This window comes from Rhinichthys klamathensis, unplaced genomic scaffold, assembly GCF_029890125.1.
Source record: "Rhinichthys klamathensis goyatoka isolate OS25496 unplaced genomic scaffold, OSU_Roscu_1.1 h1tg000469l_1, whole genome shotgun sequence".
Lineage (NCBI taxonomy): Eukaryota > Metazoa > Chordata > Actinopteri > Cypriniformes > Leuciscidae > Rhinichthys > Rhinichthys klamathensis.
The window spans coordinates 114,544-132,722 of record NW_026606958.1 but is presented as its reverse complement, the minus strand read 5'-3'; the positions used below and the strand labels follow the sequence as shown (position 1 = coordinate 132,722).

General features: G+C 38.3%; 1 pseudogene; it reads right to left on the bottom strand.

The window, feature by feature from the left end:
• LOC130072002 (von Willebrand factor A domain-containing protein 7-like) overlaps positions 1 to 17,938 on the bottom strand; it is a 33,954-nt pseudogene extending 16,016 nt beyond the window's left edge.
• Between the last annotated feature and the right edge of the window lie 241 nt (positions 17,939 to 18,179).

Below are 18,179 nucleotides of genomic sequence, written 5' to 3'. Positions count from 1 at the left end.
GAAGAAAAGATCTATAATAGTAATTTTTATAAGTTGATGTAAAATTAATGACTCCAACAAATGTGAGTTGCAAAATATATCAAAGTAACTTAAAGGATGATTGTGTTGTAATTAAACATTTTAAAAAGGTTTTAGATGATATAGAGAGACTAATCTCACAGATGATTTACAATAACTGCAAAAGTATCACAAGCAGAGAGTGCTTGCCTCGTCAAACTTAGTGTGAATCCTAATTGGAGATTGATAAACTCCAAGAGAAAACTGAAGTCAAATATTAAACTATGGTTGAGAACTTGACAATTAAAATTGAGATTGAGAAATGTGAAACGTTATTGAGAACTAGAATAATTATTTTTATGTAAAACAAATAAGCAGAAGCCGTACTGAATTAACAGTTGCTAAATGCTGATTAAACAAACAGCTTGAAAAGTTGACCATGAAAGAACTAGAAGCTGATGTTTAGTTTTCAAAAGATAAGTTTGTTATTGGCTGTAATGAAACAGTTTGCTTATCTGAATCTGATGTGTGCTGTGGCTGAAACTGCCAGTGCAACAGACTCAATCTGAGTGGAAATTTGTAATGCCTAAATTTCCTGATGTGTGGGCAAAAGACAAATATAAATAATATGTTTATTTGAAACCGTATGTAATATCTGGCAAAGATGCCTTAAGCTGGGATAGAGTTAAAAGATGATAGATAAATGTTTGATGTTAGAAGTATATGAGAGAGCAGTGTACCATCCAATAGAGTCTCAGAGTCTCTCTCATTCAATGAGTCAGCTAAAAACTGGTATCTGTGATAATGTGTAAAGCACAGTGTTTCAGTTGAAGGATCATAGACACAGAGATGTTTTAAAAATAAAACTGAATGACTTTAAAGAAGTATTTAAAATAATAATACAGATAGAGATGACATTTTGATTAGGTTAATTTAGGACCAGTAACTTCTTTGTCTGATCTTAGTCCCCACCATGAAACGGGGGAGGGGCCGACGGAAATGTACACTGAATGTACGGTTGTGATCTAAATTCACTGAGTATAATCCAAGTAGCTAGGTTGCTGCTTTTAAGATAGTTAATGGATTTAAGTGATTAAATACTGTTGTTATTAATCTGTCTCCCTATGTGAACACTATTAGGCAATCCGAATGGCTCTGGTGACTCTTGAACGTGCCTTTCCTAAGCTCTAGAAAACAGCTGAGTTCTGTTGAAGCAAACAGCCTGTGATGGGAAAGAGCGGTCACCAGTGGGCACGAGTGGCTACTCAATGACGGGTAAGACCTTCTATTGGCCAGACAGGGGGCAACCCAAGCCAGAGTGGATCACGTAAAGTCACTGGGCATCTCAAGATGGAGGTGTTTATGTGAGAAAGGTATGAGAGTGGAGCGGATGACTGTGAGGCCAGCAGCATCCTTTATCGTTAGGGCGGATGAGCTGTGAGGAGTTACAGACAGTCTGACCCCGAAACGTGAGTGTTCCTCGAATACCAATCACCAGAAACCGCATTCATTGTATGGCTTGTTTTTTTATTGTGACAAGCGTCTGCAAATATGCCAGGGGAAAACACCCTGATGGAGATTATAGATAAAGGGCTAACAGGAGTGGGCGAGCAGGAGCCAGCTGAGGCCATTGAGTGATTCCCATTAGTTGTTGTGGAGACAGTAGCAAAACTTTTTATGTACTGGTTTGCCTTATGGGCAAGGAAAATCATAGTGTTGATTTTGAACTAATAGGTCTATGACATAGTTTTAACTCCTGAAGGTCGTTAGACATGGTGGTGGCTAAAGATGAAGACAGCTTTTGTAGATTTGAGAAAAGTCTGGATAACAAGGTGAATGGTCAAAGGTTATTGTAATTAATTTAATATTACATTATGTCTAAGTTACAGCCTTAGAAGGCTGTTGAAAAAGATTATTTATTTATAGTGAGAGAGACTGCTTGAGCAGAGGAAGGGATGGTAACTGTGTCTGTCTTTCCATTATTGGCCTGCTAGAGCAAGCTGAAGCAAAATAATGATAATGAAACAAAACAACCCAGCTGACCTTGTTAAATTCTAATGAATAATGAACAGGCATGCTTTGAAACTGGTTGGGAGACCATGTAAAATTAGGTAGAAGCTACCGGAAAATGGGAAGTTTAAAATCTTATTTAAAATTTAAATCTTTTAGCAATAATATAAAGAAAAATGAACATTGAAAATGAACAGTTAACATATGTGTGTCTAGTATGAGTGCGTGTGATGGTGACAGCACTTTATGTCTTGTATGTATTAGTTTGGGGTACTATTATTTCCTGATTTTGAGGATATTGTGTCATTAACCTCTGGAATTAGTGTTTTATCATTACAGATGGGTTAAGTGAAATGACCAACTTTAGAAAAGTTGATAATTCTAAGTCAATCTGATGAAAAGACAATGCAGAACATGGGACGAGCTTTAATTGGAGTGGTTCTCCAGCTCTGTCTGCTATTGGTAATTATGAATGCTTTTGTCATTTATGATATTGAACTGAATTACTCTCTGGATTAGTATTTTATATAAATTGGAATTGTAAAGAAGATTGCCGTCCATTATGGGGTAAAACTCTTGTCTAAATTCAACTGAGGGTCTAAATTTAAATAGACAACTAGGTGGGATCATAAGGATAAACGTAGGGAAAAAATATATATATATATAGACTTGACGGCAGAGAGACAAAGTGGCACATTGGCTAAGTCACTATCCAAATTATCCAGAGTGAGCTCCCTCATTTTTATTGAAAGGCCGGAGGGCGAACAAAGAAGGAGTGAATATAACTTCTAAAAAGAAAAGGTTTTATTTCTCAATCCATTAAATGTATGTATGACATTAGATGTCTAAGAAGACTACAATTTAATAAAGGTAAAAAGAGAAAGCAGCTATATGGCTGGCTGGGATCTGAGTAACATAATATTTTGGTTTCTGTAAAACTGTAAAGATAAGCGGAACTGAGACAAATACTGTGAGAAGTAGTTATAATGAAAAATAAAGTTGAAGTTAATGATAAGAAAACAAGAGTATTGAAGAATTAATAAAATACCATGATTCCCCTAACGAGGGAACTTTAAGTGTCACTAGGCTGACAGTGGTGAGAGACTCGGATGCAGAAGGAACTGGCATGTAGGGCAAGATGGAAGAAATATAGTAGAAAAAAATGTATGTTACGAAAATACAATTTCTGATAGGATTTATGGAAGTCAAATTAAGTTTAAATGGTATGAAAAAGTGAGTTTCAAAATAAAAACAATAAGACATTGTATGATTGACAGGGATTCAAGTGATATAAGGATAAGGAATGAACAAAAGCTTTATTAAGCAGAATGGGGAACGATCCTATATTTAAGTGGTAAAATAATGACTGAAATGATGATGTGAATTTGTTTTATTTTATTTCTATTTTTGAAACAAACAAAAAAGGGTATAAGATGTTATACAATTAAAATGGTACATGCTATGTGACTGTAAACTGAAGGGTGATTTCAGTAAAGACTTAAAGGGCTTACATCGATTATTATGGGTCTTAATTATTAATATTTTATTGTTTGTTGTTTATTTTTAGTTAGACAACCATTGTGTTTTAAACCTAAAGGGTCTATAAAAGGGGTAGTGAAAATAATGGATTAACCATCCAACTTTGTTTATAATAAAAGGATTTGGAAATCATAATTTTATAAATAAAAAAAACTAGTGCATATATTCTGGTACTCATGATTATAGACAATGTCTTTATTTAGGATCTGAGTAGTGACTGTGGATCTAGCCCATGCTAGTAGGAATACAGCAATAGTGCTTGCTTATTTAGCCTGGCTTCCAAAGAAAAAATATGTACTTGTTTCGTAATCAGTTATGTGTTTTATAAAAATTTTAACCTGACTGATAAACTGAGGAAGAATGACATTGATGTCCTGTTGTGAGTGGAAGGTGGGAGAGCCTCTTAATGGGGACTGGAATTTTTAGTATCCAGCATGTCCATGACGAGGTGAAGAGACAAGTGTGACCCGGCAGGGGAGCATGCGTCACCACTCCTCCCTTCCGTAGTGACCTCACTGGTTAGACCAGACGTGGCGGTATTGGACCCCACATTGGTCTAAAACGGGGGACTGAAGGGTTGGTCAAAATCCCTTGCCTCTTCAAATACATATATAATCATATATCATTTTGAATGGTTATATACTTCCTTTATAAAAATCAATAATCAAATATATTCATTATCACATAATAATTTTTATATTCTTGTGCTTGTGAAATTATATTTTCTTAAATGCATGGATGCAAGTAACCAGTTTCTTTTAGGTGCATTCCAATCTTACTTTGAGATTGCACTTAGTACACGCAGGACACGAAGGCCACGGAACCCACAAGGCCGTTTGTCTCTTTCTCTGGGATCAGTAGAAAGGTTAGAGGGTCCTAAAGGCAGCGTGGGCACATATGATTCTTCGTTGGACATATGGTCAAGCTATATTGAGCGTTACTATCAAACTTGAATTGTTGTATTAAAATGTATTCTTTCCAGTATATTTCCTTCCTTGGGAGTAAATGTCAGTTATCTGTTTTTCTCCCAAACGAGTGAATGTTTTAGCATTATGTTTTGGTATACTTAACTGATAATAAGGAGCTCAGACTCTCTTCAGCCTTGATGGGAGCTGTTATTTGCTAGTGTCTGTTATTTGTGTGTGTGTGCGTATGACATTCTATGTAGGTTCTGGACGTTCGGACCAGACACCCCGGCGCCCTTCTCTAACCTGCGAGGCCACCACAGACCTAAATCCAATGAGTGGACGACAACTATCTTTACTAATGGCGATAGGCACCCCTATCTCCTCACATGTGTTAAATTGTTTAGGCTTTCATGTTTCTTAGCCAATGAGAATCATTCAACCTGTAAGCAATGACGTAGCTTAGACCTTGGAAATGGTATAACTGCTATGATCTTTGTAACTGTAAGTGGGGCGGCCTACGAACTCCTGTGTGAGTCTTGAAGCTGACTTCTGCTGATGGAAAATGCAAACTATCTTCAGTAAAACTTTTCTTTAATTTTTTATAATTCTGACTCCGGGTCTTCATTCTTCATATCTGGTTCTGGGTCTTTGACTGTATACCCCTTACATTATTTTATCCGGTAGTGACGAGAAGTGACGCGCTGCCAAGATGGCGACGGCCGGCCCCGCCCACTTTAGGCTTCAAAAACGCTCTTCAGAAACGTACGGGTGACGTCACGGACACTACGTCCATATTTTTTTACAGTCTATGTCTGCAACGCGCCGGGAACTCATCGGGCCCTATTTTAACGATCTGAAACGCAAGTAAGCGCGAAGCGCAAGTAACTTTGTGGGCGGGTCTTGGGCGCTGTTGCTATTTTACCGGCGGGATAAATGACTCTTGCGCCCGACGCAAGTTTAAAAGGGGTTGGTCTGAAATAGCTTCATTATTCATAGGTGTGGTTTAGGTGTAACGTGAAATAAACCAATCAGAGCGTCATCCAACATACCCTTTAAGAGCAGGTGTGCATGTTGCATGGCGGATTGTTATTATTATGGCGGATTTACCAGGTGCGCGCCAGGATCGGTTCACAGCCGAGGAGAGCAACGTTCTTGTCAGGGCAGTGAAAGACAGAGAAGTGACGTTGTATGGGGATGGGAGTTTTTTTTTTTTCTGGTTCTTGACGGACAAACTAATTTGTCAGATGTCCTTATATACATATGTGTCTTGCCACTATTGGGCAAACAGGTCTGATCCGTCATTACTACAATTAGCCTGAAAAATTTGGGTAAATTTTTTTACATCTTCGTGGACACCACAATGATTTCCCTCATGTGTTTATATTTTTCCTTGTTATAATGTATGATTTGCAAAAACAAAAACTGCTGCATCTGTGTTGATGAGAGAATCAAAGTGTATGCGCATTGTGCACCCGCTACATTATGGCCAAGCATGCATACTTAAAATAGCATTATGAACAACGCGCAACGCGCCACTGACTTTAGACTAGGTTTTTTCTGGTCAGTGGCGGAATTGTTTTCTGGAACTGCAAAATAGCACTAGGGAATGTTTGCGCCGAAACACGCCTCCTTTTTGCGCCGACCCGCCCAGGGAGCGCAAGTTCATTTCCTAGTTTACCGACGTGCGTCTGTGGAGGGAAAAGCCCGCTTTGCGGGGGTGCAAAATAGGAATGATACATGCGTCAGTGTACAAAGTAATTTGCGCCGGGTGCAAGATAGGGCCCATCACGTTGAAAGGTCACGCTCGATGTCGCCGGCGCCGGCGGAAGTACCGCCCCACTGTTTACAAAGCGACCGTGCGAAGGAGGATAGTTCAAATTGTATTGTATGTTGAATGACATATTTATGTCTTTGTGTCATATTATTGTTTAAAATGGTCCTTACGTGTGCGTATCCTGGGTGTTTAAATCTCATCGAGCGTGACCTTTCAACGTGATGACATAGTTCCCGGCGCGTTGCAGATCAGCTCAATCCAAACAATTGTAGTTAAAAAGTATATATATATATGTATATATATTTATTTATATTTATATATATATATATATATTATTTTATTTTTATTTTTTTAAATGACCTATCGTTTCGCTAGATAAGACCATCAGCTGCGATCCTGCACAGCCCGTTGAAGCACTTCAAAGACCTTTGAAACTCCATTAATTTGGACTTCAAAACGTTGGTTGCCATTGAAGTCCATTCAAAGAAAAATGCAGAAATGTTTTCCTCTAAAAATTAATTTTCTCTTCCACTGAGGAAAGAAAGACATGGATATCTTGGATGGCACTGGAGTGAGTAAATTATTAGGGAATTTTCGTTTTGAGGTGAACTAATCCTTTAAACTAAAAACTAAAACTACAGCGATCTGTCATGTCACATTTAAGAACGTCAAAACGCCATTTATTGGTTGAATTCCATGATAAAATGGACAAAATTTGAAAGATAGCACTTTTTAATTTCTTTTTAGAACAAAGCACAAAGCTATTTGCGATTATTGGATGAGAGGCACACTACAAATAATGTTTAGTATAGGGAAAAACTGCAGACCTGGCAACCCTGGCTTGAACTATGGGTGATTCATAGGGTCAACTAGAGCCTGCTTTTATATGGAGATATTTTTAGCTGTTAATGCCTGCATTAACTTGCCTTAAATTTAACACGAGAGATTTTCTTGTGAGTTGCAGTCGGTCATGGTTTTACCGCACCCTTTTGATTGACAGGATATAATCGGCACTGATCATCGGCTGTTTTTAAACAATCGGATGGCCGATAGCGAAAATTATAGTTTTTATCGGCCATCCGATATCGATTGTTGGCCGATACATCGGTGTATCTCTAGCTGAAAGGCCACACAACACAGTACCTGAAGTCCTGATAGGCACATTTCTGGGAGGTCTCCCCCTCCTTTAGCTTCGAGCATGGCGATCTCTATCTTCATTACATTTGGGTCTGTGGTTCTTATTAGTGGTCCAAAAACTGCAAATTCATACAAATTGTACCAGTTAAAAAATAAACCACCTTTTCCATAATAATTGTAAAAAAGTACATCATTGTACAGAGGCAACATTATAAGCCACCATATAGACACATTCCCAACACGAAGGCTGTTCCAAAAAAATTATAAGGCAGAATTGAATGTTTTCTTCACAGAGAACAAGAAACTCAGTGGGGAAACAACCCAATATGACAAACAAATGTTGCTATTAAATAAACCTATTTTGAATTGCATTCAATAATGAAAAGTATAAATAAAAACAGTTTAGTGTAATTAAAAAGGTTTATTTTTACCAAACATTTCTATGTTCTATGTATTCCAATGCTTAATGTAAACCCTTTCTGCACTCACCTGGATCATTAAACGGCACCAGAATATATTCAGATGGTTCATCTTGAGTTCCTTTCTTACTGTCAATGATGTTGAAGGCGACTCTCTTGGCTTCTGCAATATCCTTCTCCATACTGCCTGTGGTGTCAATCACAAAAGCCAGCACTGCAGATCATGCAATACCCATCAGTCTGATGGAGGAAACAATTATTATTCTGGTTAATGGTTTTTACATTTGCATTCACATTACATTTATAATTATATGCATTATTTAGGCTTAGAAAATTAGGAATGCTAAATACATTACCATATAAAAGTTCGGGGTCAGTCTTATCCAAACTTATTCTCACCAAGGCTAAATTTATTTGATCAAAAACACGGTAAAACAGCACTGTTTTGAAATATTATTAACATTTTAAATAACTGTTTTCTGTTTGAATATATTTTAAATTGTAATTTATTCATGTAATTGCAAAGCTTTTAAAGCAGCCATAAGTCCAGTCTTCAGTGTCACGTGATCCTTCAGAAATCATCATTCTAAGTGACAATTTAATAGTCAGTTTAATGTGCCCTTGTTGAGTAAAAGTATTAATTTCTTTGAGAAAAAGAAAAAAAATACTGACCCAAAACTTTTGAATGTGTCTATATAAGGAATTTATCCCCATACCGAAGGTAGTCCTTGTTCCCTACAGCTCCACGTATGTCCTCCAGCAGCTCCAGGGTGGCTTCAGATGCCAGGTTCACAGCATTATTGTGTAGATCAGCATTATGGGAACGGCGTTCATCTTTACTGATCCCACCTCGAGGATTCTGGGTACTGCTGAGATCAGTCTCCCCACCATGGCTACATTTACCTTTAAAAGAGAATATAACTAAAATAATAAACAATAGAATATAACTAAAAATAAAATATGCTTAAGAGACTTCACCGTTATATTCTCTTTGCAATAAGTTTTCTCCTTTAACTTGCACCTCAAAAGGTTTGCTTTGCTTTTGTACATTTACCTTTCACATAAGCATAAAAGACAAATAATAAAATTGTAACACTGAAGAATATTTTCTCTCCTAATCCACACACTTCTTCCACTTCTAATCACTATTAAAATGTTTCTTAAGTGGGGAAATGCAACTGATGTCTTATTTTGGTAATTTGGTAAAAAGTTTTGATTAATACAGCCTCTGCTCTGCTGCTAAGTTTGAACTACTAGATGTGTTAGCTCTGCTTTTGTTGCTTTTGTTGAAGTTTTGTTTTAATGTGTATATTTAAAACAAAACTTAATCAAAAGCAAATTAAAGGGGTTGATTATGTTTTCACTTTTCTAACTTTAGTGTAATGTTGCCGTTTGAGCAGAAACAACATCTGCAAAGTTACAACGCTTACAGTTCAAAGTAAAGGGAGATCTCTTCTTTTAAAGAAATTGATTTTTAAGGACTACAACAAACGGCTGGTAGGGACTACACGAGCTTCCTCCCGGGTAAGTGACATCACTAACCCTAAAATTTACATAAACCTCGCCCCCGGAACACGATTTATAGATTGTCAAGACAGAATATTAAAAAAAGCCCCTTTTAACTTGAATAATCTTACTGTTTCTCTGAGATCTACTACCTCCCTTAATCGCTTTAGGCTATCTTTATTTTCTGATCTTGAAATAACTTGTTCATGTTTTTGATTTTACTTCTTTTTTTTTTTTTTTTTTTTTTGAGAATTCAAGGATTTCAGTTATTAACTGGTCTTATGTTGATGTTACAGATTTATGATGTTGAGTTTTTGTATTTCAAATGTGGTATGGGTGTGGGGGACACGTTGAGAATTTATTTTGTTTTGTATTTTTGTAAGGTTGTTGTGTTTTGTGTTATATATTATTCTGTTTGTGTTTCTAGACCCCCTTGAAAATGAGATGTTACGTCTCAAGGGGCTATCCTTTCAATAAATTCAATATGCTAATCAATGACTAGAAGATGACTACATATAAGCTACATAAATTCATCAACTAACCAATCAGAAATGTTGTCTACATTGTTAGGTCCAGGGGCCCGTTTCAATAAGGAGTTTCAACTAACTCTGAGTTAAAACTTGAACTCTGAGTTGACTTACCCTGAGATGGGAAACACTGAGTTTTCGGTTCCAGAACAGCTGAAATGAGTTAGTTCAATCAACTCTAAGTTGACTGACTCTGAGTTAAGCTCGTGCACCACAACTATAAAAAGCCCTTATCAATGGAGCGCAGATATTATGAGTCACCATGGCAACAGAGCCAGACAAAAAGAGGTCTGCATATTTTTCAACAGCAGAACGGTTTTAGCTTGGGAGAAAAAAGTTGCTGGAGTCAATGCCTAAGTTTACATTTTAATTACTGTTATACAGTGTTGGGTGTAATTAATTACCAAGTAATCTAAATACTGTAATTCAATTAAAGGGATCTTCATTCTTCTGTAATTTAAAGTAAAATCTGATATAATTTCATTAAATACTGCATAGACTATAGAACAATTCTGTTTAAAACAATAGTGGATTTTAACATACATTTTTAAAAGGTATATTTTTAATGTTACCTTCTCCCTCTACACACTTTGGTCAGTTCAAGTTTCTTGTCTCTCCTTGTATTGTTCAAGTGGTTGAGGTTGATATGGGATTTAGTAATTAGTAATAAGTATACCAATACATTCTAGAGATAGAAATTATTACATTAATCTAATTGCACTGTTGAAGATGTCATTTCTAGTTAGTAATTAATAACTATTTTAGAGTAACTTACCTAACTGTTATAATATTAGAGGTGAAACTGGAAGAACAGTAGCCTATGTTATTCAACCTAATTTTAATTTTCATGTAGGGGGTGGGGGTGGGGGGATGCAGAGGAGATGGAGATGGAAATGGAGATGGAGATGGAAATGGAGATGGAGATGCAGAGGAGATGGAGATGGAGATGAAGATGACGATGGAGATGGAGATGGAGATGAAGATGGAGATGGAGATGCAGATGACGATGGAGATGACGATGGAGATGAAGATGGAGATGAAGATGGAGATGAACATGGAGATGGAGATGAAGATGGAGATGAAGATGGAAATGGAGATACAGAAGGAGATGGCCCTGAGCCTGAATGCTGGAAGGCCAATGGCTGAGGGAATTCCTGGAGGGGCTTCATCAGAGCCAGTCACTCCCCAAGATTTAAGGGCCTTCATAAAATTTAAGAGGTCTACATATGTTTTATTTTTTATATAGGCTATTTTCGATATTTCCATTTATTTTACTTTGGGTTGGGTTTTTTGTTGGTCCCAACAGATTCTGATGGTAATATCTGTCTTTTGGAGCCTCCTGTCCCAACAGAACCCCAGGCAGTTGTAAATACTCAATATACCAAAAATTATGACAAATAGTATTATAAAGTGTTCTCAACCAAATGCTCATCTTCACAGGATGATGGGGATGAAGAAACAGTTTCTGCTGCCACAGAGAGGCCTATAGAGGTAATGTTAATATTATGTGTCTACACATTCACAATTTTATGTGGAGTAACCTATAGAATCTAAGTCTATATCTAAGTATAAATGGACATTCTCATCCCCCCCAGATGAACACGGTTCAGTGATTCTGTAAATGCCACAGTTTAATTCTGTAGAATTTGTTTAGAATTACATGCGGAAGAGGATTAGGGCCAAGCAATAATAAAAAAATAAAACCATCTCGAGATTAAAGTCATTATAATGCGAGATTAAACTCGTTAAATTTCGAGAAAAAAGGTCGTAATACAATTTTGAGAAAAAACTCATTAAATATCGAGAATAAAGTCGTTATAAAGAGGGAGGGGGAGGGGGAGGGGGAGAGGGAGGGGAGGGGACGGGATGAGGGGGAGGGAGGGTCTAGCTAGCCTCCGTTTTGTTTGACAATACTTCGAACGTCAACAAGAAGTGACGACACCCAACATCGCTTAGAGCACCTTTAATAAGGAGTTAGACTGATTATGTTTGTTGTTTTGGCAATACCCCCTTCTGAATCTGAGACCCCTCTTTTTCTTTTGCCTAATTTGTAAATAAAAACGACTTTAATGAAATATTATGTGGTTATTGTGAAACAATTCTGGCTCTGGAGACGGGGTGGCTTCACGCTGTTGCACAATCATTTCACCACCATCCATTTTTGAGGTTGCTTTCCACCCCTAGACCAATCAGGAAATCGTAACATGTAATTTCTTGAGTCTCTCCATCTTTGTCTGACTCCGGTTTGAACATAAAAGGCAAAAGGTTTTTGAAATTTTCAGTGCATGTCTGTGTGAGGTATACTCGAAGCTGCTAAGGACCCAAGCTCATTTGCATTTAAAGGTACAGACACAAAAACTGTGTGTGTTTTTGTTCACCCTCAAAAAGTTACAATTTTAACATGCTATATAAAAATATCTGTGGGGTATTTTGAGCTAAAACTTCACATACAAACTCTGGCGACATCAGAGATTTATTTTCCATCTTGTGAAAATGGCATTATAATTCCCCGTTAATTAATTTTGTGTTGTCACTGTTAGTTCCCTTTGGTAAATTCGGACCTTGTTTAGTTAAAACCATTATGAACCTTATGAACACAATATAACACATTTACTTTGTTGTACTGTGTAATTGGAAAGAGAAAAAAAAATTGCAAGATGTGTTACGAAATTAGTTGAGCTACAACCGTACCATCAACATCCTAGTTACAACGTTTTTCAGTTGTTTGTACATAACTTAAAAAACACTCCTTCTAGGAAGCTGATAAAACACAAACATTTGTTGAAAGTTAATCAGTTAGCTTACAGTAGTGGAAGTAGTTAATAAATGTTTTAGTTCACCTTACATTTTTTTACAGTATAGATGCCCATGCGTGTTTCTGGAATAAATTTTGTTCATAACAAAATGTTTCCTCACCTTGGGGTTTGTCAGAGGAGAACAAGCCCATGTATCCTGAAGTGAGGTACTTCCCATTCAGAATAGCAGACAGCAGCTGGTTTGGACACGTACCACTGGCACAGTCACTGCATGTTGGCATTGCAACGTCTGCACATGAACAAATACATATACAGCATTATACAACACACATAAATCACAAACATGCACTTAATTTACTTATTTGCTGTTTAGGAACAGTCTACATAGATTAATCTCATACAATATGATATGTACTCTCTGTTGTAACCTCTTATCAGTTATGCACCAGGTCATCTGTTCACTTATCTCTAGTTTTCATTTTAAACATTTATTATTAAGAGCTATTACAAATGAACATTGGACAAGGCAACACTAAAAGATGGTGTTATCTCCACATTTTTATTTTCCACATATCTCTCAAATATTACCGGCTGGCTTTATCTACCTGCAATGTTCTCAATGTTGAGATCCGGTCTGATGAGGTTGGCATATGGACTTTTGTTCCCTAATTCGACCCAGTTACTGTGGCTGTAAAAATCCTGGAAAAAAATAAATAAATTAAGGAGTAACATAATATAATTGTCACAGTCATCATCTGCACCATTCTGTCTCTGTCATCTTCACTACACTTCCCAGCATCCTCTTGTCTCCACACCTGAATTCACTCCCTCAATCATCCACCTGTTCGTCGTCATCATCATCTGTGTCACCTGTCCTCACCTCGTTAGTGGTCGTTTGTATCAGTATATAGTTCTCTCTGTTCAGTCTGTCTTGGTTGGTTCTTGTTTATGTTACTTTGTGTTTAACGTGTGTGGGAACCTTCTGCCCGTCTGTATCCGTGCGACTATTTGTTATATTGAAAGTAAAGTTTATTGAAATTAGATCTTTGACTTCAGCCTCTTCGTCTGCCCACAACACACCCGTGACAATAATATTAATCATATTAAAGCTTACGTTTTATATACACTCACCGGCCACTTTATTAGGTACCCCATGCTAGTAACGGGTTGGACCCCCTTTTGCCTTCAGAACTGCCTCAATTCTTCGTGGCATAGATTCAACAAGGTGCTGGAAGCATTCCTCAGGGAGTTTGGTCCATATTGAGATGATGGCATCACACAGTTGCCGCAGATTTGTCGGCTGCACATCCATGATGCGAATCTCCCGTTCCACCACATCCCAAAGATGCTCTATTGGGTTGAGATCTGGTGACTGTGGAGGCCATTTTAGTACAGTGAACTCATTGTCATGTTCAAGAAACCAATTTGAAATGATTAGAGCTTTGTGACATGGTGGAAGTAGCCATCAGAGGATGGGTACATGGTGGCCATAAAGGGATGGACATGGTCAGAAACAATGCTCAGGTAGGCCGTGGCATTTAAACGATGCCCAATTGGCACTAAGGGGCCTAAAGTGTGCCAGGAAAACATCCCCCACACCATTACACCACCACCACCAGCCTGCGCAGTGGTAACAAGGCATGATGGTTCCATGTTCTCATTCTGTTTACGCCAAATTCTGACTCTAACATCTGAATGTCTCAACAGAAATCGAGACTCATCAGACCAGGCAACATTTTTCCAGTCTTCAACTGTTCAATTTTGGTGAGCTCTTGCAAATTGTAGCCTCTTTTTCCTATTTGTAGTGGAGATGAGTGGTACCCGGTGGAGTCTTCTGCTGTTGTAGCCCATCCGCCTCAAGGTTGTGCGTGTTGTGGCTTCACAAATGCTTTGCTGCATACCTCGGTTGTAACGAGTGGTTATTTCAGTCACTGTTGCCCTTCTATCAGCTCGAACCAGTCTGGCCATTCTCCTCAGACCTCTGGCATCAACAAGGCATTTCCGCCCACAGAACTGCCGTGTTTTACTTGTGTGTGATGTTTTTTCTTTTTCGGACCATTCTCTGTAAACCCTAGAGATGGTTGTGCGTGAAAATCCCAGTAGATTAGCAGTTTCTGAAATACTCAGACCAGCCCTTCTGGCACCAACAATCATGCCACGTTCAAAGTCACTCAAATCAACTTTCTTCCCCATACTGATGCTCGGTTTGAACTGCAGGAGATTGTCTTGACCATGTCTACATGCCTAAATGCACTGAGTTGCCGCCATGTGATTGGCTGCTTAGAAATTAAGTGTTAACGAGCAGTTGGACAGGTGTACCTAATAAAGTGGCCGGTGAGTGTATATATATAATATGCTTAGTTCTGTCATGAAAGGTTAGATGGCACAGGCTGATGGGTCGTTAACACAATGACATTCACAGCTTAACTACACTATATTGCCAAAAGTTTTGGGACATCTGCCTTTACATGCATATGAACTTTAATGACATCCCATTCTTAATCCATAGGGAACAGGAAGGGGCCATCCCCAAACTGTTCTCACAAAGTTGGGATCATGAAATTGTCCAAAATGTCTAGGTATGCTGAAGCATTAAGAGTTCCTTTCACTGGAACTAAGGGGCCAAGCCCAACCTCTAAAAAAAAACAACCCCACACCATAATCCCCCCTCCACCAAACTATACACTTGGCACAATGCAGTCAGGCAAGTACCGTTCTCCTGGCAACCACCAAACCGAGACTCGTCCATCGGATTGACAGACAGAGAAGCGTGATTCGTCACTCCAGAGAACACGTCTCCACTACTCTAGAGTCCAGTGGCAGAGTGCTTTACACCACTGCATCCAATGCTTTGCATTTTGCAGAAACCGTCTGCATGCCTAGGTGCTTGATTTTATACAACAGTGGCCATGGAAGTGATTGGAACACCTGAATTCAATGATTTGGAGGGGTGTCCCAATACTTTTGGCAATACTTGGCACAAGCTGATTGGTACATGTCACATCTGCAGCCGATAAGCTTGCTGATCACAACATTTAAATTGCTGGTTAGCGTTCACTATAGAGGGAATGCATTAGCGTCACTTTCCCGCCGGAACACGCCCCCTCAGCTGGAGTGAATGGCAAAAGAGCTGCTGCGTGACTGGATTTAATAGGGGAAACTGCGGAAACGCGAGTAAAACAAACGATGGTTGGACTCGATATAAGTGTTCCTTACAATTTAGGCCTACCAAAGATCCAGTGATCCATGGATATTGACACGCAGCCATTGTGTTTCCTGACATTTATATGTGCCTGATTTCGACGCTGGGGAAATACGTGAACGCTTTATATAAATACAATATAGGTAGGTCTAAATCCAGGTGATCACTCATATCAATGTTATATATAGGCTATAATCATATCGTCCAACCCTAAAACTTGTAGCCTATATTTTTTTTGTCATGACAACGCATGTGGTCATGTAAACACGGAAACCTGTTTTCTTTTATCGGAGTAGGGTCATAACCGGCTTAAGCATAAACCGGTCGACACGGGTAGTTTTTTGCCTCTTACTCGGATTTCGTATTATGTGAACGCATTAACCTGCTTTCTGCTTTTTTTTCTCTTATCTCGTGCAGCAGAAGTAGAAGTGGTTCAGTCAAAACGCTGCATCTGTAACTGCATGAGAGGATAATATACCAGCTGTAAATTTCCCGCTGACATGTTGCAAGCTTTATTTAACATCAACCGACAAAACAAATGAAATACTCAGAGTCAGATACGCAAATGATTGTTTTGTCGTCACACAGCCTAAGGGTCATGGCCTGATTTATTAATAAAGTCATGTAAACACGGTTTACTTGTGTTGTCATGGTTACTGGTTTGCATGTAAACGGGCTCAATGATAACTGCAAATCCACTTTTCTCTGGAGTCAAGTTGTTTCTATGAATTGCATCGATCCATTTCCTTCTCTGTTCTGTAGCTTTTGGCAGTCTGTAAAAATATACCTCAGATTTCTTGTGATTGTACAGTCAATCGCAAAGCTCTTTCCCATTTTAGATGTGTTTTTTTACGGCATTCACGCTGAAAACCAATGCTGCCGCTCAGTCTTTCTGCCACTCAGTGAGCGTGACCGCAATCACTCCAGCTGACGGTGACGTCATACGCATTCCCTCTATAGCAGTTTGCAGCGCGAGTCCGTCTAAAACTCTTCACCTTCCTCAGCTCCACCTGTATAGATCTGCTATGGGTAATTTATATATATGCTTTTAGTGCAGCAGCAGTATGTCTTACATACTCACAGCAGCTTATCAGCGTATGTTTTTAGCAGTAGCAAGTTCCTGTACTTGCTCTGCAGCAGCAGCAATGATAATCTACAACAGCAGCAGCAATGTAGCAGATCTATTCCGCCAAGACCAAATACTTTAACATTGTCATATCCATTCCCATGCTAAAGATCTTCAGAGAGATGTGATGATAGAAATATATATATAAGCGAACATATATATTTAATTTTTAGTCCTTACTGTATTTTTAAAAGTACAATAAATGTGACAAATATTCTTAACTGAATGTCTTGCATACAGTTAATATTGAAAGCCTATGTTTTTTTATTTACTAAAAAAAACATCTTTTAGATAAACATGTGACAACCATAAATAAAATCATTTCTTATAATAACAAGTTAAAATAGTTTAATGAGTAAAACCATGTTCTTGAGCAATTTTGTAGCAATATACTTGTCATAGTCACTGACTGTACAGTATCTCCCTCTCACCCACCTGTAGTGTGTGACACACTCTCCCTAGTGTTTCTCTGGCAGATTGAAGGTTGTCAGTGCGGACATTCGCTTTTATGGCTGCAGTTCCCTGAATGATGAGGTTGCGCCCCTCAGTGAAGGCCTCATTATTGAAGTGGTGTGGTGCACTGTCCATGAAATCACGGTCCACAAATCCATTCTGCATGTAGATCTGATTCAGTGCCGTACGGAACTTGGCACCCGAAACCTCACCTGTGGCCGTGCCCAGACACGCACGCAGCAGCTCTTCAGGTGATGAGCCCTGCATGTGTTAAAGTGGAACATGTTTATTATTTATCATCATTTTGAGTAGACATGACATTTCTCAATGTCAAAAACAAACAAAGCCATTGTTTGTCTTCAGAAGATGCTTTTTATGCCCCTACTTGTACACAAACTCACCATTGGATTGAATTCTCTTCCTTCTGATTCAGCCACTGCTTCACACACCTCGTGGATCTTTGCCATCACAGCAGAACTAGTAATGGTCACATGAGTGTTTCCGCCACCCCCGACTGACACAAAAGCCTGCATCCTTGACACTACTAGTGTGATCAGGGCCACTACAGGCACTGATGACTTCATGATCATCTGAGTCAAGAAGAATAACATTTAGCAATTTAATAATGCTTACTGTGTGCAAAAAAAAAAAAAAAGGGGGAAAAATCTATTCTTTATTCATGTGTAAAAAATAAACTGACTAAACCAGACAAATTAAATTAAATGAAGGAATTAAAATCTCTAAAGAGAAGTGAGCGGAATTAATATATATTATGATATTGCTATGTGTCCATCATATAATATAATGGAAAATGAATAGAAAAGA